The sequence below is a fragment of the Molothrus aeneus genome, chromosome Z (genome assembly GCF_037042795.1).
Source record: "Molothrus aeneus isolate 106 chromosome Z, BPBGC_Maene_1.0, whole genome shotgun sequence".
NCBI lineage: Eukaryota > Metazoa > Chordata > Aves > Passeriformes > Icteridae > Molothrus > Molothrus aeneus.
In genome coordinates this window covers 21,236,800-21,258,589 of record NC_089680.1, presented here as the reverse complement: position 1 = coordinate 21,258,589, position 21,790 = coordinate 21,236,800, and the positions used below count along the sequence as shown (strand labels likewise).

At 41.3% G+C, this 21,790-nt stretch overlaps 1 protein-coding gene across 2 annotated transcripts in view; it reads right to left on the bottom strand.

Annotated features, from left to right (window-relative positions):
- PIP5K1B (phosphatidylinositol-4-phosphate 5-kinase type 1 beta) overlaps positions 1-18,731 on the bottom strand; it is a 96,691-nt gene extending 77,960 nt beyond the window's left edge. For both annotated transcript variants that reach the window (XM_066569523.1, XM_066569524.1), the window contains exons 1-3: positions 18,613-18,731; positions 15,253-15,387; positions 14,643-14,738 (exon numbers count right to left, since the gene is read on the bottom strand). The gene's annotated coding sequence lies outside the window, so the exon portion shown is untranslated. The remainder of the gene's footprint in view (positions 1-14,642; positions 14,739-15,252; positions 15,388-18,612) is intronic.
- Positions 18,732-21,790: the final 3,059 nt, after the last annotated feature.

The following is a 21,790-nucleotide window of genomic DNA, read 5'->3' as shown; positions in this document are numbered from 1 at the left end:
TCTTGTACTGTAACTTTGTCACTGCAAACTTCTCTCAATATAGCTTCCTGATATCACTTGGCACCATGCACCATTATTTCCAGTGGGAACAACTTTCAGTATCACTAGAAATGGCTCAAAAATAAGAGAAGCAAGTTGTTTCTGAAGAAATGCGTTTCCCTTACTTCCTGCATTACTACTGCCTTAGTGAAATTGCTTTGAAACTTGGTTGCTGGCAGAATCTGGTCCTGTTTTTCGGGTTTTTTTTGTTTTAATTAAAAAAAAAGTGAAAGTACTTGTGTCACAAAATCCCCACCTCTATTGCAGTAGCTTCAGAAATAATCTCATAGAACAGGAATAGCAAAACTAATCCTAAGGAAACAATAGCATACCACTTTGTTAAAAAAATGCACACTTAATTTTGCTGCATTACTTATTAAGAACACAATAAAGTAGTACAAGTCCAGTGTCTCTTAGTATGAAAAAATTCAGCCCTCGTTATTATTTGTAAAAGATACTTTTGTGATATATTTACATTTACTTAAATAAAAACAGTATTTATTCTCATATATAAGATGCCTCTCTTATCCCCATTTTAGAGCATAAATAGTGAAAGCCCAAAGTATTTCATATCTCACACAGGAGCCAGGCTACATAAATCTCTGTAAATGTCACCCCAAACAAGTATATTATCCAAATCTCAGGAGAATAAGGAAAAAAACAAAGATAAACACAAGAAGAAGGAGAGGTAAGTTGACCACTCTAGAAAAATTGCCTTGGTAGATAAAGTACAGGCAAGTGAGTTAGTGGTGCATCTTTATGCAGTGCAGAAAAGCCAGGTGAGAAAAGTGTGGTTCTGCAACAGACTAGAAAATGAAAGGCTTTTCACCCACCATCCTCAGCCTGATATTCTCTCTCCCCTCTAAGATTTTCCACTGCTAAAACTTTTTATTGTCAAATGACATGCATGAGTTATCAGTAGTGCACAACCCAACAACAGGCACTATGTCTCTGAATGGTATTTAAGGAAATTCCCTGAAAAAGAAAGTTAGTGCTATTTTGCATGAAACTTTTTAAAAACTATTTTGTCTTGAAATAGTAGTTTTTAAAGCTGTGTTTAGCACAGACTCAAAACAGAGTCCTGGATTTAAGAAATTATATATTTGAAAAAAGAGAAGGCCCCAGAGGCTGTATCTGCAATATGCTGTAGCTCCAGACAGGACTATCTGGACAACATTTTATGAGAGGCCAGCGATAACCACTGAGGGGACATATTTTAAAAACTCGTAAAAGCAGCCCAGTTTCTTACAATCCCATATGAAAATGGGTTATTTCAAGTGCACTTAATGGGGAAGTTTTAACTGCACTTATTACAATTGCTTTAGGACCTCAGCATGCTTCTTGAAGCAGCATGACAGTCAAGAGTATTTTTTATATTTTGGTGGTCAGGCTTAACCGTCAGTGCTTGCAAAGATCTGGAGTACAGCTTTGCCCACCTCTCTTGATAACTAAGGAAATCTGAAAAGGGAGCGCTTATTGGTTTCATGCCTGCACAGCAAAGCTCTATTAATGCTTCAACGGTGCAACTGAAAGAGTATTTTCCAATTTCAATATCTGAGTTGCACAAAAAGTGCATTAGGTATTTTAACTTGCTTCCAAGAAGCTTTCTTGAGTTACAACTTCAAGGAAGGACTATGCTTCTTACCAAAAACATCTAGATTTCCTTGTAGCAGCGGGACAAGTAGCAAAAGACAGAATCGTTCATGTAGTTGAAGCACAGACACTTATAGGCCAAACAACCTGTAAAGTTTATACATTAATACTACAGAATCATGCAAGATATGTTAGAGTTCTTACAGGATCTAAATAAAACTGGGGTGAGAGGAAAGTCACCCTAATTCACACATTTTCCAGTGAATTGTTGTTTGAAATTACCTGCTTAACAGCCATTCCCCCCACTTCCATAATATCATTCAAGACAGAAAAAGCTATTCTGTAAGTACTCACAAACTTGTGGTCAATGTCCTCAATTTTACTAGAAACAAACAGGAATTTAAAAATACCACTGTTCAGAGTAGACTTTTGAAAACAGCATATGCTTTTCATCTCTGTAAAAGCACATTTTTAAGCCATTAGGCAGGCATATTGTAATGAAAGGAAATACATGAAATGGAAATCTTTCTTGAGTTCAGAAAAGCCCTTCATAGATAAGTTAAAGAATGCTTTTATACACGCGGACACAATTTGTATACACGTATATTACGTATTTTGTCTACATTACATGTTACTACTACCCCATTTAGCTATATTATGATCATGGAATTGTTTGGGTTGGAAGAGGCCTTTATGTTCAGCTATTTCTAACTCCCTGTGAAGGTCAGAAACACCTTCCACTAGACTGATGGCACACATACATATACTGGACATGTATACGTGCACAGAGATAAAGCTTATAAAATACAATTTGTGGCTAACATGCAGTGGTAAAATGAAAAATATTCTCAACTGAACATGACATCAAAACTGTGAAATGGGGAAGGAATTTGTTCCCACATAATTTACAATTAAAAAAGACACATTTTTGCTGAAGAATAGTATCAAAAGCAATAGGACACTATAAAATAATAATAATAGTAATGCATAATAACAGCACATTCTTACATATATGTTCTTACAATATTTGAAATACTAAACATTTCAAAGCAAATCTAATACTGTATTTTTTAAATTATGGCATAATATGAATAATGAATCAGTGAGTAACAGCCTCTTCAATGCATAGTTGATGTTGGAAACTTGTGAATTTTCATTAAGAGAAATTTATCTTAACTTGTCTTATACTGTATTCAAATAAATTAGAATTTTATTGTGTGGCACTGCAACAGTGTTAGATCTGACTGACTCCTGACTTTCAAGTCTCTTTATCATATCAACTAAACATACAAACTACTTTCCATTGCATTTTTGTAAGACTTTGATTAGCCAAAATTTCTGTTAATTACTGGCATTCTTAAGTTGCATTGCTAGATGAAAAGAAAAAATTTCTTGTCAATAGGAGGTACAGGAGCTGCAGAACCATGTTTCATGGGCCACAGCCAAATAAATCCAATTCTGACTGAGCAGGAATGAGAATTCCTCTTCCCAGTGAAACCCAGATATGTAGGGATACATTTTGCCATTGTAGACTGATTTTTAAAGATGACATCACAAGGATTTTTGGTGTTAATTCAGCAGAACACAACACAATTGAAATTATTTCATACATACAATTCCCAGGATACCTAAGAGTAACATTTCTTTTAAGTTGGCTTTTGCTACTGTTGTCACTCACCTTTGCTAGCTGCTATCAGTGCAACAAAGTTAAAACTGGAACAAATGGTATTCTTTTTCTTGCTCTACATTTAATACCCATTGCACACACCTAGAATGATGATTCACTGTCTGAGCATTATACCTTATTCTCTTGAAGATAAGGTAAATAAACAGATGGAAATATCACAAATGACCTTGTAACTTCCCAACATCACTGCTGGCTTTGCCAATTATTCCCTGAATACCAGGTCTGATTCTCACTTACATGCACACAGTGTTGTGTGTCAAGAGAATGTCTGTGACAGAACAGAATATATTCCAATATTTCATAGGTACAAATAAAAAGTTACCTAATAGAATATATGGCAGGAAATACATGGTTAAGGCCCAGTAGAAAACAGATATTTTACAGTGAAGTCTGATTCTGTGTGCTGCTGGAGTCTCTGAGAAACCTTAGAGCACAAGCAGGTTCACAGCCTGCATTTGCTTACCCTGCACAGGGACAGGCAACATGCTCTCCTGCAAGACAGAGACAAACCACAGGAAACACACAGGTGGAAATGGGCCTCAATCATGGGATCTTACCCTTCTCTGTACCCACTATATTGTGTTTCTGTTCTTCAGTTTGCCCTTAAAGGTACAGTTCCTACAGCTTACTTATTTGAGTCCTTAAGAGTCTCTCACAGAGTCTCTCACAGAAAAAAAGGCTGGACCTTTGGAATCCTCACTTCTGCCAGAAGGAGCTGCAGCAGCTCAGTGGGTCTTATGGGGTTAGCCCTGATTTTCTCCTCATGTCCCAGGTTTTAAGGGACAGGTTGTTGCAGAGGACTGACAAACTAAGTGCAAGCTTTTAATAAAAAGCAAAAACTTATATAGCCCAGGTCTTATGTATTGCACTTCATGAAATGCTTTTAGCTCCAGTGCCTTACACAACAAATCTACACAACCAGAACTGAGGCTACAAGAACCAGCTGCATCTTGCTGAACTACTCATTTCCATGTAACAGCTAGCATCAATTCTTCAACAAAATGTGAAGATGAATTTTGTGCTGTGTAAAAATTGTGTTTGAAAATTTACATTCAATTTTAATGATGAAGGCACTGTGTCCAGCAAACCTCATAAAAGCTTTAAGAAAACCACTGAAGATTTTATTCCTCATCCTTCCAAGTTTCAGGGTGCTCTTGCAAATCCCAGCCTTTAGTATATTAAAGACATGCTATCATTTTCACTTTGTTAATTCATATTGCACAGTATTTCTCAGAGTTTGCAAAACCCATTCTAAATATCACTTACAGCTGATGGTGAAAGTAACAAATTCACAGAGTCAATTTCTGAGGTCCCACAGAAAGACTCTGAACATCCACCTTCCTTTATCACATCTGCTGTACATTTTAATTAGCCAAAACATCTAAGTCAAATTCTTTTTGCTTCCAACCTTTTCAGCCAAACTTTTGCTGCTTTTAATTGCAATAATCCCCACTGTGTCAAATGCACTCTGCATAAAAGGATAATCAATATTAAGAGCACTGCAAGCAAACATCCAAGCATTTAATGTGGCTGCTACTAAAACAAAGTTTAAATCCAAGCAATTACTAAATCCCAGCCAGACATTTGTCAATAGGATCCCTAGAGATTATTGCAAATACAAAAACTAAGCATAATTTTTTACTAAACTTAGTTGCTTACTCTGTCAAAGTACTTCATAAAAATACATATTTCTAGCAGATTTCATGTCATTTGTGATGCTTTAGCACAATATTAGAGTGTTGAGAACACTGAGGAAAAAGTTTACTTTTTGACAAACAAGTTAAATCCCTCAAAGAAGTGTATATCCCTGTAATTACACCTCAAGTTTTAAGATAAACTCTTTCTGCTTTGAAGATCTATGAAAGAATCAAAGATTTGTTCAATAGCAGCCAACAAAAATATCATAAAGCATCTTTTGTTTTTTAACTCAACATTTATGAGCCACACTTTTCATCCATACCACCATTTATTTGCAGGTAAACTACATTCTTCTATTAATGTAATGCTGTGACAAGAAAAAAAAAAAAAAAACCAACAACCAACCAATCAAAAAATACCCCAAAAAACAACCCACCAAAAAGCCCCCAAACAAACAAACCAACCAAACAAAAAACCAAAAATCCCCTAAACAAAATAGAACAAAAAACCTCACAGCCAAAAAAAACCAAAACCCCCCCAAAAAACCAACAATTCAAAGCCAAGAAAAAAACTTGTAATTTACTTCGTAACACAGTCTGATATTATACATCTAACTTCATCTAAAATTGCCACTTGCATTTTAACCTCCAGTTTAACCATACTAAACAAACTATGTACCTGTGTGCTTTCATACTGGCCATATTATTTTGTTATCTTGTTACACCACATTAAGTCAGAAATATACTGAACATCAAGGCTGAGGAAATTTCAGATCGTATTTGTTAACTACATAAATTCAATTCAAAGTTTGATAATACATGTGTGAACAACATTTGAATAGACCAGATAATTTCAGAAGAAAATTAAGTGAATATGATTATTTTAGATTTAAGCTCTTCCTTGAACCCGAAACAACCACAAGAAAATCCCCCTGACTTTTGGAAAAAAAATATAAGCAGCTTGACACTGCTGTATCCCTGTGACTTCCAAGATCCTTCTGACCACAGAATCAGCGTGGCATAGGGATGCAGTTATAAACAGGTAAAATTCAGCTCCAATAAGAGCTGCAATAATGCCATGCATGGAAAAAGTTTAAAAGATGTCTCATCCTAATTACTGTGGCTTATATTTCTGAAATAAATTACTCCATTTTTTAGCCTCTATCAGGGTGAGGGGAAAAAAACTAACAAAACCAAACATGAGCATCTTCCTTTCAAAAGGCAAATGTACAATCTAAACTGGATTATGATTTGGCAATATATGTTATTATTTTCAAAAATTAAGTGAAGCAAATTAGCTACCAATCCCAATTAGTACAGATGGGGGGGGTTGTCCCACAATTCACACTGTCATAATTTAATAAAAAATATATTTGTTTCAGAGTAATTTTTTTGTTCAAAGAGAACTTCTAATTACTCAAATACAACCTGATGTGAGAAGAATGAAACATACAAAGCCACACTGGTTTTTACAGTGTCACATCACAAGCAAAGAGATCAGACAGTCCTTCAATCATAGGTGACTTTCACAATTCTTTTTTAAGTTTAAGATGGACCAAAACCAGGCATAGACTATGGATGTGCATCAGTTCTCTATGGTACCACGTTACATGTCTCCAGACACCAAGCTCCTCACCATCAGTCACCTGCATCAACACTACAATGATGCCTGCCTTCCGCCAGCTGTGCCTGGGGCACACCGGCCCACACCACTGTGCACAAGGCTGATTTAGGGCACTGGCAACACTGCCATCGGGTAAATGATAGTGAGGGCCAGAGGGCGTCCTTGCCCACGTAACAGAAATGCAAGCAAGTATGCAAAAGCCATGACCAGCTAGAAGATCCATTGCAACCTTTGTATCAGGGTACACACCTACACCTAGCAGGGTTCCCCTTGTTTGTCCAAGGAACACCTAGATTCAGATTGCACCACTTCAGCTCCTACACTTCTCAGAGGGACAGAGAGGGGATGAGAATAAGCCTGAACAGCAAACAGTAGGATCACACAAAAGGGTCTTCATCAGGTTTCAAACTTCTGTTGACACAGATTATCACTTCATACCAAGTGAAGTGGAACCGTGGAATATCACCATTGGAACCAAGTGATCCAAGTGGTGATGGCTAAAATTACAAGCCAAGCAATATTAAGATGATAAAATGCATTTACCTTAAATGAAGGTCCTTCATAGAGCAAATATGGTGAAATGCACACATAATACAGGACCCTGACAATTTCATAAGTTTGAAAAAATTAGCATACTTAACAGAAATAATCCAATTAGAGGAATAGTTAATTAATTAACCACATTTTTGTTTCTGCCCCTACTTAAGCCCCCTCCACCTTCCCCAGCTGCTAACCACACATGTATTATGTCTATGATACATGGAGAAAATAATAATAATCTCCTTGGTTCACTACAGAGGCAAGATTAAAGACTCCAAGAAAATTAGCTTATTGTTCTAAAATCTAAGTGAAAGGGTAGGACAATATTACCTAGACTACAGTTAGTTAAGGACCTATATAACTTTGTAATAGTATTCTACAGAGCTATGAATATATGGAAAATGTATAAAAAGCAAAAATCTTTTTGGCACCAGTGGTAAGATGCAAAGGGCAATTTTGAATTACAGATAGTTTGCACAGTGTATGTGCACAAAGTATAAGGAGTCAAGACGAGTGATGAGGGTAGCTGCACTTAGTAATTGTGCATATGTTCATGGCTGCTTACTAGTTAATAATTGACCTCCACATATGGTCACACATCTGTTTAAAAATTGTCATTTTTACATCACAGGTAAATAAATTCAAGCACCAAAAAATATGAGGTAGGATTTTCCTATGATGCACAACTGCTTTGGGGCTGCACCAAAGTTACATTTTGATCACAAGTGCACTTAAACTACAGCAATCTTTCTTGTGCAAGTTCAAAGAAGAGTTCCTCAGAACTCAATTACTATCAGAATCCTTATACAACATTTCCTCTAGAGAAACTATGGTAAAGAGGGTACTGTTCTCAGATGATCAGTTTGATATGTCAATCCTCCATCATGTAGAACTTCTGTCACTTCTGTGACATAAAGCATAAAAAACAAGAAGCTGGGTAGGTTCAAACTAAAAACAGGAAAATACTTACAAACTCAGAAGTCAGTAACACACAACACACATTCTGTTAGGGCTTCAGTATGACAGACTTCAGATCCCAAAGAAATACAGCTAAATCTAGGTGCTGGAGCTCCCAGAGATTGAACATATAATGGCTCTTTTTTCCATTTTAAACTACACCTTTAATTTTTTATATAGTAGGAAAATACTGCTAATGTACATTGCTGAAACACAGAGATAGCAATCTCCTTTCTTGGTGTTGCATTGTACATATGTCTCACAATACTATCAGCCTTCCATAGCAAGCAGAGTATCTATTAAAATTAGGAGTCAGACAAGCGCAAGTCACAGATTCCCCTTTAGAAACAAGCCTGTAAAGAAAAGTCAGAATACTAATCAGCAAAGCAATAATTTAGTGACTTACTGGGTTGCAACTGAAAAGAGAAAGTGAATTGATCAGTTCAGCTGTTAGCAGAATGCAATGATCTCAAGCTGGGAACCAGTAACTCTGACGAGTAGTTTCAAATACATTTCCTCTTTTATCCCAAAGCTTTGCATGTTCACTTTTGTTAATAACAGCACAACAGGAAGGCCTCTGCTCACATAGTTATAACAATAATAACAACCTGGTCTGTTGAGGTAAGAAGGAAAAAATGAAGGAAACACTGCCCTCATTGCAGCCTGTATGTGCTGTAGATGACTCAAAGTATTCATCTGCTGCTCAAAGCTTCCAGTTTTGCTACTCTGCTATAGAGAGGCAGTCAAATAACACAGACAGTCCTAGATGGGGTCTGCCTGTTAGTAGTAATACTTCAGACTCCAACATAAGTGTATGAAAAACACAACAAAAGTCTCGCCTAGATAGACACCAACACACAACAACACCCAGTATGTTCTCTGGCAGGATAGAAACCTACAGAAAGAGAAGCAAACTTGCAAACACTAAACATAGGCCTGGGGCAGCCATACAAAACACCTAGTTCTGCTAGACATTCATATGTTTCTCGGCTATTTTGCATGAGAACACCACAGTACTGAATCTGCTCTTTCAGATGCAGACAATTAAAATATTTCTCCATGGACAGGTCAAAATTAGTTGCCCGTATTCTACAAAACTCCCGACAGAGAGCTTGGGACTGCACAGAGATGACAGTTTACAATACTCCAAGACTTAATTAAAAGCTTTGCAGGCTAACAAGTAGGTCACTCCTCCTACTGTTGGAATCTTTTTTTGTCTTCAGAAACTTAAGCATAAGACTTTGAATAAGAAATATATTTAAAATGAAAAGCAGTATGTGAGCCATCTTAACCTAAATATTTATGGTTATAAACTACTCAAGCAATTTTGTATTCAGATGGTCAATTAAGACCATCTTCTGATTGGACGGATTGTTTTATTGAAGAGGTCTCAAACTCCTCCTTCTCATTATCAACGCTAAAATTTTGCATTGTTTTGTCTAGTAATATCAGAATATTAGAAGATCTGTTAAAATTATACAGGTATTTGTGCTTCAATTTTAGGTAATTTTAATATCTTAGATTCCATTATTTGCACCCCATATAGTAACCTTTTGTGTGTTCTTCTGCCTAGAAAACAGACACATCTTTAAGAATGCCACCTCTGCCTTCTGCATGCACTAAGAATCATCACGCTGACAGGCCTGAAGATTAAAGTAGTCTCAGAAGCACCACATCTGCTTATATGCTAGCAGCACCACAAATTTCAGCAGAAGTCTAACAATCACAGGAAATGTGATCAGAAAGACTATGACCCTTTCTCATCCACATTCCCAGTGGAAAAAACTATTTCTAGTGGAAAGACCAGCAAAGGCTCTAAGCAAAGTAAGTTTCCAATTCAGATTTCTATTGCCCTTGAGAAATACACAATAATGCTCTTTCCATTGCTGTATTTAAGAGTCCTACTATAGCAATCTATGAATAGCTGGCAAAAAAGTTTGTAGTGTAAACAAAAACTGATAACATTAAACATACAAGTATCATTATTTAACAAAATGACTTTGTTACATCATCATGTTTGTACTAAAAACAAAACCAGAAACTGTGGACTCTCATGAGAAGATTTACTGTTTTCTAGCCAGAAAGCTCTTCACAATACATCCTTTGTTTTCATGTTGAACAAAGTGACTAAACTTGGTGGAAATCTCTTCCCTCTCAGCAGCTTCCATTACAACTTGGAATGTGAAAGTTTCTTTTCCTCAAAGTTGAGCGAGATGAAAAGAGCTAAAGTACCAGTCCCTCAAAGGCTTCTCTGTGTGCCGGCCTTCATGCAGACATGTATGACTGTCTCATACCTTATACAGTTACCACACTGACTTCCACATCACTCAAACTTAAGCAAAGACATGAGTTTTGGCAGAAGCCGTGAATGCAATTTTGTCATAGGGTGCACTCCTTCATGCAAGATAAGACACATGAGCCTTCTTCTTTGCAGGCAGCTTGTTTAACCATAGAAACACCACTGAATCTCTCTGCAGCCTGGTGACCAGGAGCTGGGTCAGCTGAGTAAGAGGCAATCTCCACACCAGACCATCCCCTCTCCTCAGTGAAGAATCTCACATTAAACATATCACAAAGAAATACAGAGATCCCAATCAGCACCGGCAGGTGTGGATCTGCTGATAATGCATTGCACAATGAAGACAGTAAAAGTACTGTCTTTACCTTGACTCATACTCCAAAAGACTACACTGCATGGCAACCTCTCTTACAGCCTAGAAGGCAATTTTCACCCCTCCATCCTCAGATAAATCACTCCCAATATGGTCAGTCAACATACTAGGGAGAAAAGGCTGAATAGGACTATATATTTTCTTAGCAATGTTTTGCCAGAATTAAGCATACAGAAATATTTGTCTGTTCAGACAAATCAGTAACAAGCCTTCTCAAATTTGTAAAACCCTAGAGGAAGAGAGACACCAAAGACAAAGGATTACAACACAGCTGACTCATCCCTTGACAGAGCTTTGAATGTCAATTTTGACACTAAAGTAACTAAGTAATACAGTGATCAAAAAAACTTAACTCAGACAGCACTAATGAAAATGAAGTTCAGTGTTCTTGTCTGAGATAGTTTTGATTCTGTGTAGTGCTCCCTGCTAGACTCAACATGGCCATGACCTCGATGGCCACTGCATTACTCCTGTCAAAAAGCTCTTACAACACATTAAGACCAAGACTTAAATTAGGTATAAAAAGGGAGAGCATCTGCAGACACCAGAAAATTATCTTAGCAGTAACCAGGATATCCCAGAATCTTACCATTTAGCTCAATCATACTTTGAAGATTTTCAGTATAGCTCTAATAGGAGCCCCATAAATTTCTCAACTCCCTTTTAATAATGCAGCTTTACATATTGGGTTAGAGAAGGTACATAGCCATCGAGACTATTCTTTTGACCCAAAATAAATATTTTTAATTATCTTCTAATTGGAGATAGACAGAACTGGTATGGATTTTTACACTACCCAAATAAAAAACTGGCTTCTTCCAAATTTTCTGGCTCACAAGTGTTTAAAATGTTTTACCAGCAACTGAGTTCACTTGGGTAAGAAAAAGACAAACAAAAAGCTCACATTTCCCAAATTTTGTAAGCCAGCAGATTACAAATTTCCCTCCAAATCACTAAGAGATCAGCAGAAATCTTCAGAAAACCAACTAAAGGTCATTTGACATATAGCCCATGGCCCTGTTACTGCCATTAGTAAGGAGAAAACCACAGTTTGAGATCTGCTATCTCATTCAGTTATGCCTCTTCATGAACTGAAAAAAAAAAAAAGATTTGGGGAAGAAACAACAGTTTGTAATGAATCCAAGAGTAAACATTTACTGGCTCTCATGGGCCAGTGGCTAATGGCAGGAGACTTCACAAGATTTTCCATAACTAAATGGCAATGCCATTCTAGCACTGGGAAACTTTTCTACACATGCCAGTCAGCAAGAGCTGCTGACACAGACCAGAGGCCAGCACAGGCTGCCAGCCTCAGTACAGACCTGGGACTACCATCAGGCTGCTGCTGCTAGTATGTCCCTGCTCGCCCAGTGACGGGCAGACCCCTCCAACAATTAATCACAGAATCGTAGAATGGTTTGGATCGAAAGCATTCTTAACATTATCTAGCTATAGCCCCACTAGCCACAGGCAGACCAGGTACACCTTCACCAGACCAGGTTGCTCAATGCCCCATCCAAGCTGGCCTTGAACACTTCCAGGGACAAAAAGTTTCCACTATTTCTCTGAACAACCTGTTCCCAAGTCTCATCACCCTCAAAGTATAGAATTTATTTGTAATATCTAATCTAAACCTATCCTCTTCAGTTTAAAGCCATTCCCCATTGTCATATCACTAAATGACCTCATCAAGAGTCCCTCACCAACACTCCAATACCCCTTTAGGTATTGGAAGGCTGGTCTAAGGTCTCCCTAGAACCTTCTCTTTTTCAGGCTGAATATCCCCAGCTTGCTCAGCCTGTCTTCATAGGAGAGTTGTTCCAGCTGTTCCACATCATCTTCATGGCCCTCCTCACGACTCTCTCCAACAGGTCCATTTCCTTCCTGTGCTGGGACAAAGAGCTGGATGCAGCCCTGCAGCTGGAGTCTCACCAGAGCAGAGCAGAGGGGCAGTACCCCCTCCACTGCCCTGCTGCCCACGCTGCTTTGGATGCAGCCCAGGATGTGGCTGGGTCTCCAGGCTGCACGTGCACATTGCCCAGCCATGTCCAACCTCTCATCAACCAGCAACCCCAAGTCTTCTACACATGGCTGCTCTTTATCCATTCTTCTCCCAACCTGTATCTGTGCTTGGAATTGACACAACCTTCATGCAGGACCTACATGAGATCCACATAAGACTCTCAAGCCTGTCACAGTCCACTGGATGCCATCCCTGCCCTCCAGCACATTGACACCGCACAGTTTGGTGTTTTCAGCACAGCTGCTGAGGGTGCACTCCATGCCATGGTCCCTGTCACCAACAAAGCTGTTAAATATCTCTGCTCCCAATGCCAGCCCCTGAGGACACCAGTCACCACTGCCCTCCACTTGGACATTGAGCTATTGACCCCAACTCTTTGAGTGTGATCATCCAGCCAATTCCTCATCCAACACCTGCCAAACCCATGTCTCTTCAGTTTAGAGACAAGGAACAGTGTCAATCTTTTGTGTAAGTCCAGGTAGGTGGTGTCAGCTGCTCCTAACTACCAACTCTATAACCCTGTTATAGAAACCCATCAAATTTTTCAGGCACAGTTTGCCCTTACAGAAGCCATGTTGGCTGGCACCAAACATATCTTTATTTTCTATGCACCAGAGCACATTTCCAGGAGGATCTACGTCCTAATTTTGCTAGGCACATGATTGGCCTGTAGCTCCCCTGTAGTTAAGCCATCATCTAGCCGCATGGATGTATCCTCTGCCATTTAGCTGATTCACACTGGTACTCAGGCCAAGAACTTCTTGTGAAAACAAACTCACCAGGAGAAAGAAAGCAAATTACTTTCCCAGATAGCAAAGAATGGGAATCTCTGCACACAGGGCAAGGAGAACCCAGTCCATTGACTCCCTTGGCATGCACTAATCTGACCATGGACTTTGCTACAGAGTAGTAAAAGTAGCTAATTTTGCTACAAAGTAGCAGCAACAAGAGGAAAAACCGCCAGTGGGCACAGAAAGTGAGATTCAGGCTGGGGACAAGGCAACACCAAACTGTTAAAACCAAGCAACAAGTTCCTCTCTCTTGACTAGATCAAATGAACACCAACAGCAATTTCACACACTCAATCATCTTCTCAAGAGCAAGAGAAACTATCAGGTCTCAGTTTATCAATTCCACTCCTCTTAGGCCTGTCGCCTGCCATTTACACTCCCCCACCCCCCACTGCACAGCCCCACAAATGCAGGTAGAACCTGCAAATTGCCCCAGCTAAAGAGCTAGTTGAAAGACAGCTGCCCTTCACACTGGTTTCTTTTGTTCTTGCAAAGCTATTTTTAATTCAGATCCGTTCAGTGATCCGATATTATCACAAAGCCTTATCAACAGTTGTGCAACCACAGCCAAAAAAGTGGCAAACTGCCATAACAGTTGTAGCATTTTTAGTCAGCTTTGGTGCTGAAGGCAACATCTCATTAAACTGCACTGCTCACCAAGCTGTAATCTTAAATGGCAGCAGTTTTCTCCAGTTCAAGTGGCACAGTTAACTAAGTTTCTGAAGCTGTTAACAAGGCTTAATAACTGTCAACTAATGCAAATTGCACCAAGATTTCTATTGTGGAAGGATATTGATTTTAAGTATTTGTGCAATCAAAGGATCTTTGTATTTGTGTTCATAATGCATAATATAATTGTGGTCATAAACTAAAAGCTCCACAAAAGGACATCGAGATAGACTTTTCAATTTATATTTTCCCTTGCCAAAATACTGCCAAATTCTAAGTTTGCACAAAGATAAAAGGTGCCAAGTGGAACCTGATTCCAGAAGCCTGATAGTTTTGGTTTTTTTCATGGGATGAGTTTCATGATTCACAGTGAAATGGTCTCCTTTAGAAGAGAATAAAAATCATCTTACCAACACTGGGTCTTGATCTGCAGTCACACATTTCTTATACAACACTGAATGAATCTTTCAGCTCCTGTGTCTCAGCTCCAGGGTCTGTTGTCTGATCTTAAAGAGACATTTTAAAAGGTACATCACTATCTATAGAATTTAAAATACTGCAGTTACAAGCATCACATAAAAAAACAGAGGGTACCAAGCAGGAGGTGGGCCAGGTGGCACACAATCACAAAATACATGAATCTTGAGCTAAAACAGCAATAAAAATGAGCACAGTTAATAAAATGGCCATCATCCAGCACCTGCTTTACTAGACAGAAGCATCCTATGACTATGAAAATGCACAGCACAAATCACAAATCACAAAAAATTTTCCAAGTAACTTAGTTTTTTTTATTATGATGCATATCATAGCTGTGACACTCTGAAGCAACTATTGTGAGCTTACTCTTACTTAAAAATTTCATATTTCAAAACACAAAACACAAGCACATCTAGACAGCAGTGAAAATAAACAATGCACTTGCAACACTTGCAACTTCCTCCTGCTTCACTGATGACAAATAAAACAGACCAGCTTTACTGAAAGGAGGAAACGGGAATAAATAGTTGTAAATTGTACCTTGCAACAGGTTGATATGGTTTTCCAGTCACTACTGCAGAATGAAGAAGGAACGTAAAAAAATGGAATTTCCAGTTCACTGAAGGAGGACTTCAAGTTTCTTGCTCACTTGCAAGGAGAAAAGGTCTTTTGGAACTGTAAAAATGTGAAGAATAACACAACACACGTGACCACATAACCACAACAGGAACCTGCAGCAACAAATTACATACTTGATCTATTTGAGGAAAATAAAATTCAGAGTATCAGTGGTGACACTATTACAAATACTGACAGTACAAAACTGATTCAAATACAAATTACACATAGAGAAGGAATGGTCAAAACTGTATCTAGCACTGAATGGCAGGATGCCCAGCAAAGAAGATGTAAAGACCATGATCCCAATTCCCACTTGCTACGCCAGCGAAGACTTAACTTGAAAAAGCATTCCATTGCAGTTAACTTGTGTAGAGCTTGCTATTATCTAATATGGGGTTTTAATCAATAAAACACATATCCAACTGCTCATCAATATACTCCTAAATGCACATTTTATTTTGCCTGATCATTGAAGTTTGCTTTTTACCTTCTACAATATATAAATTTCAAATATGGCATCACATAACTACAAGCACTAGAATCATAGAATCATTTAGGTTGGAAAAGATACTTAGGGTCATAGCTGTTAGCCTGACTGTGCCAGGTCCACCACTGGTCCATGTCTACCCATCTTTTGAAAGTGTCCAGGCATGATGATTCAGCTACTCCCCTGGGCACTCCTCTCCAACGTCTGACCACCCTTCCCATGAAGAAATTTTTCCTAATACCTTATCTAAACCTTCTTTAGTGCAGCTTAAGGCCTTTTCCTCTTGCCCAATTGTTACCTGGGAGAGTAGAATGACCCCTACTTAGCTACATCCTACTTTCAGCCTCCCCTGATCCTCCTTTTCTCCAGACTGAACAACCCCACCTCCCTCAACCACTTCTCACAGGGCTTGTGCTCCAGACCTTTCCCCAGCTCCGTTGCCCTTCTGTGGACACCCTCCAGCGTCTCAACATCTGTCCTGCAGTGAGGGGCCCAGAACTGAGCACAGGATTTGAGGTGTGGCCTCACCACTGCTGAGTAGAGGAGGACAATCCCTGCCCTGGTCTTGCTGGCCACACTATTGTTGGTACAAGCCAGGATGCCAGGAGCCTTCTTGGCCTCCCAGACACACACTGGCTCATGTTCAGCTGATGTTGACCAGCATCTCCAGGCCCTTTTCCATTGGGCCCCTTTCCAGCCACTCTGCACCAGCCTGTAGCACTCAATGGAGCGGTTGTGACCCAATTGCAGGGCCTGGTGTGGCACGTTGAACCTCATACCCCTGCCTTGCCAACCAATCCAGCCTGTCCAGATCCCTCTGCAGAACCTTCCTACCTTCAAGCCGATGAAAACTCCTGCCCCACTTGGTGTTGCCTGCAAACTTACTGAGGGTATACTCAATCCTCTCATCCAGATCACCAATAAAAACCTTAAAAATTGACTGAGCTCTGGGAAACATCTCTTGTGACCAGCCACCAGCTGGATGTAATTCCATTTACCACCGCTGTCTGAGCCTGGACATCAAGCCAGTAGTTTTAACCAGCAGAGAGGGCAGCTGGAAAAGCCATGGGTTGCCAGCTTCTCCAGGAGAATGCTGTGGGAGACAGTACCAAAGGCTTCAGTAAAGTCCAGGTAGCCTACATCAATAGCCTTTCCCTTATCCACTAAGCAGGTTACCTCCTCACAGGAGGTGGTCACATAACAAAAGCAATCACACTGCAACACCAACAAGTACACATTCTTCAATCACTGTGTAAGACAAACCTTTAGGCAGGCTCTCAGCAATTGCTAGCACAGCACTGTATTGTGCAGGGTGCTGAAAAGGGCATAGAAGCTGTGCCAGCCCTTATCTACCCTTAAAACCAAATGTGAGCTGGGGGGAAAGGGGGAGGCAGTGCCTTGTAACCAGCTGCCCAAGGAAAGGTTGTTGCCAGTTTCTCCTCCAAAGTAGCCAAGAATGCTAACGCACCTAACGTGCCTTGGTTACACAGAATATAAACACACTGATTAGGTACAGTATGTTCAGGACTGGAAGAATCAGTAGGCACATTTTCAACAGCACATGGAGCACATTACATGACCACAGAGAAAGCAGTTTTTATAGTTTCTAGCCCATTCTACTGGTGTCAAAAGTAAAAGAAAAAAACCTTTTAGCTCCCTACAGGCTGGACAAGAAAGAGAGAAATCAACACCATTCCACAAACACACCCTATTAGAGTAAAACATGTGACCAAATGCTTATTCTTAGGCACACATTTCAATTCTTCCAATATCAAGAATATCCAAACATATAACGAAAGACACCCTTTAACTATCGCCCAATGAATTTAGAGAAAGAAACCTCCTGCTGCTTGTAATGGCTTAAGGATTGATTCCCAGACTTAGAATTCTTTTCAACTCCTTGTTTTATCTAATTGCAGGAAGGGAAGAATCAAGGAAAGAATGTAATGCAGTAAAATAAAAATAATTAGGAGGAACATACTTACAGTCCTGTTTTATTTTCACCCAATAAATTATTTATTAGACACTGATCTTTAAAAGCAAAAGAGATTTGAATAATTGTGTTAAATTTTGGTTTTTCTGAATCAGTTTTGAAATGGCTGTAAGCAAAAAACCCAATAGATTATGGAGAGGAAAAAATATTTGGGTGGAGAAAGAGGTGACCAATTAAGTATTATTATAGGTTTTGGAAGAGTCAGAGTAACAACTACATTAGGCATTCATCAGAACATGTATTCTCCACTTTGAAGATGGAAGAATTTTGAGACACGATTTAATGAACTTCATTATAAGCATCTCAACAGTAATAAACCATGAGATAAACATCCTATAAATTTACATTGCTACATAAAAAAGTCCAGTGGGTGCTACAATACAAATTCATAAATTTCAGAACTGTCAATTCTCCTTAGGTTCATTTTAAGAAGAATTTCTGTGGTTTTAACATTGACCTAAGCCCTCTTTGCCTTACATTATCCAAATGTCAGTGTCAAATCATCTACACAAATACACGACTCTCTAACAAAATAAAAGGAACAAACTCTCTGTTTCTTCACCTTAAGCAATATCCTTTCAGAAGTAATATGAAGCAAGTCTATTTACATTTCCTCAGGGAAAGATAACAACACCAACACCAAGTTTCCCTAAAGTAATAGTATGTACCATAGCTTAGCTTTTAAGAGGCAGCATTAAAGAGAAAAGAGTGAAGCAGAGGATAAGCCAAAAACCTATGATCACCTAAGCAAGGTGTTGGAGAGATTGCTATTTTACAGAAGACACTTTATGGTACTTACACGTAAGTTTACTATTTAAGGACCTTCCTGCTATCGGGCTCTATTCAGCGAAACCAGCCTCTTGTGCACAGAAGTCCCAGTCCAGCCCCGCTCTCCCTCCAGCGCCCAGCCGGACCTCCACGGGGATCGCTACGTGCACCTGGAGAAGCCCGTTTAGCTGCAGCAGAGTCCAATCCCGAAATGGCCAGCGCCTTAGGCACGCAGGAACCCACCTCCCACCGTTCCCCCACATGCTGCTGGGTGCTCTTTTTCCTTAAAGTGCTTCAACCCCACAATTAAGAGACTTAAAAGTCCGTGGAAGTTTACAGACAAATCTCCCCCCTCCCAAAACGAAGACAGACAGACCGACAGACACACACACACGCACATATATATATACACAGCACAGGAACGAGACACGCTTTCCGCCGGTCCCTCAGGGCCCGGGTGCCGCCGGGGCTCCCGGCGGGGACAGGGACCCGCCGCCCCCGGCGCGGCTCAGCACTTGCCCCAGCCCGGCTCGGGGGCCCCGCCGGTCTCCGCCCTGCGCCGCCCGCCTTCCCCCCAGCCCCTCTCCCTGCAGCCGAACTGGACAGCAATAAAAACATAATCAGACTAACCCGGAGAGCCCGCGCCGCAGTCCCTGGGCACGCCGCGCCCGCCCGCCCGCCCGCCCGTCCGCAGCCGGGGACACACGGCGGGGCAGGGCAGGGCAGGGCAGGGCAGGGCAAGCTCCGCGCTGCCCGCGGCCAGACCGGGACGGGCACCGCTCCTGCGGGGCGGCCCCTCGCCGCCGGCGCCCCGCCGAGCACGCGAGGCCGGAGAGGGCACCGAGCCGCCGCCCCCGGCGCTGCCGGCCGGCACTGCCGCGCTCGCTCGCCTCCAGCGCAGAAGACGGCGGGAGGCGGGGCCGCGGCACGGCTCCTCCCGCCATCAGCTCCTCCCTCCCGCCCGTGCCGAGGCCCGGCGGCGGGACCGCTCGGTGGGCGCCCGGCCAGGCCTCCCCGCCCGGGCCCCGGCCACTTCCCCTCGCCCTGCGCATGAGGGCGCTCTGGGAGCTCTTTGCGGCGCGGCCCGGGTGAGCAGCTGGGCTCTGTGGTCCCAGGTCCGCGGGAGACGCGTTTGGAGGGGCTGTGAGGGCTGCGCGCCGCTCTGAGGCCGTGCGAGGCTGCGGTGCTGCACCGAGAGTGACGGCCCCTGTTGGCCTCTTTGTGACAGGGGGCTCTGGCTCCACTGCTCACACTAAGAAGTTTCTCCCTAAATTTCCTCTCTTTCAATTTGTACCCATTAGTCTTCGTCTTAGCTCTCTCTTCATGACCAAGAGTTTAGCTTCCCTGAAGGCCCCCTTCAGATACTGGAAGGTTGCTATGGAATCTCCATGCAACCTTCTCTCTTGCAGGCTGAGCAGCTCGAGCTTTCTCAGCATGTCTTAGCCCCTGTTCTCAACCCCTGTTCAGGGCTGAGCCTTTCAGCCTGGACCAGAGGTCAGGATCAGAGGAGCAGGTCACCTTCCTTGCCTCTCATTTTGTTTCTCCTCATTTGTCACATTTGAGCTCCGAATTCTGTGTCTCATATAAAACTGCTTTCTGGGCCAGTCACCAGCAGACATGCGCCCTGATCAGGACCACTGGCATCATCCACCTGGTCATTCCTATCCATGCAGAGAATGCAAAAATTCCAGATTAATTCCCCCAACATGTACTTTCCATATTAAGTTTTTCAGGCCTCAGGAAAAAATTGGGGGGGGAAGAATTGAGGAGGACAGTGAGGAAGGCTATAAATCAGTGTAAATGAATGACTGTGGAAAGGAAGCTGTGAGAAAAAATGTGCAAAGATTTCCTGCTGATGAAAATGGGAGGCTACTGGGGCTTCATCTGCAACACTGCTGCATGCAAGAAAATGTCACTCCTACAGGGCCCTGGGCCCTTCTCAGGGAGCAGAGTGCTGGAGCTGAATTCCTGCTGTGTGAAGCAAGGCTGCACAGTTGACTGCCTGCTTGCTGCTTGAGAATGGTTAAGAACCGTAAGCTGCTCAAGACCTTTTTGTTCCTGGTAGAATGGACTACTCCCAAGCTACACAACATGAGTGCATAATAGCTCTGCATTTATAGCTGTAATTGCTGATATCGGACAGGCTGACTCATGCACATTGAATTCCAGTGCAGAAGGAACTATTGTGTGCCCATGTGTGTTAAAACAAGAAATAACACCGCATTTCAATGTTCTGCTTCCATTTTTCTTCCATTTTGTTTAAGGTCCTTACTTCACTCCAGTTTTTATCTTCCATGATATTTATAAAACAACTTTGTCACATGTTTACTCAAACCTATGTGCAACAGTCACACCACTTAGAGCCTGTGGCTGCCCTAGGTCAGAGCCGCAAGAGAGATTCCTGGTAAACTAGCTTCATCCACTGATGCTTCAGTTTCTGCTTTTCACAGCAGTAGGAGTACAGTGGCTCATATACACTGCAGTCAGATGTGCCATCTGGCTCAGCTCTGAATCTTTAGAGGGGTTGGCATTTTGTTTAATGTATTCAGAATCTGCAGCTTTAACTAGCTTCAAATAGAAAAATGGAAGATGAGAATAATCTAATACTATCAAGACTTCTCAAAATTTCCTTTCAGATTTTTAAAGTAAACTGCTTCATTGTTGTAGTGTGTTTTTATACTTTGTAATACTTTGAAGTAGTTTTGTTTTGTATTCCCATATTTTTTCCCAAATGGTTTATCCCAGACTGTACTCCCCTCCCTTTACCTGTGTTATCCCTCTCCCGGGATGAGATCATCCCCAAACCCCCACCCTGGCTCTCTGTCAATCACTCAGCATCCCATCCCTCCATCCAGAAGTTTCGGTCCAGGTCGTCGAGTGATTAGCCAGAGGCTGGGAGTCAGCCCCCCAAGCCTTGCCCCATACGCTGTCCTATATGTCCAACCCCAGTACCCATCCCTTAGGGTCACTCACTGGTTGGTAAAATGTTGTCTACTTTTGGTTTCCACCTCCCTTTAAATGTAACCTTGGCACATCTCCTGGGGCTCTCGGCAGGTGCAGGAGCTCCTTTGGGACTCCTAATAAAACCTTGGATTAACCCCTGCTAAGAGTCAGCCCTTTATCTTCTACCGATGTCTCTGGTGTCTCTTCTGAAGCAAAGGCGCCCAGCCCAAGTGCCTTCAGTACTCTCGTGGCACAGAGAGTGTCTG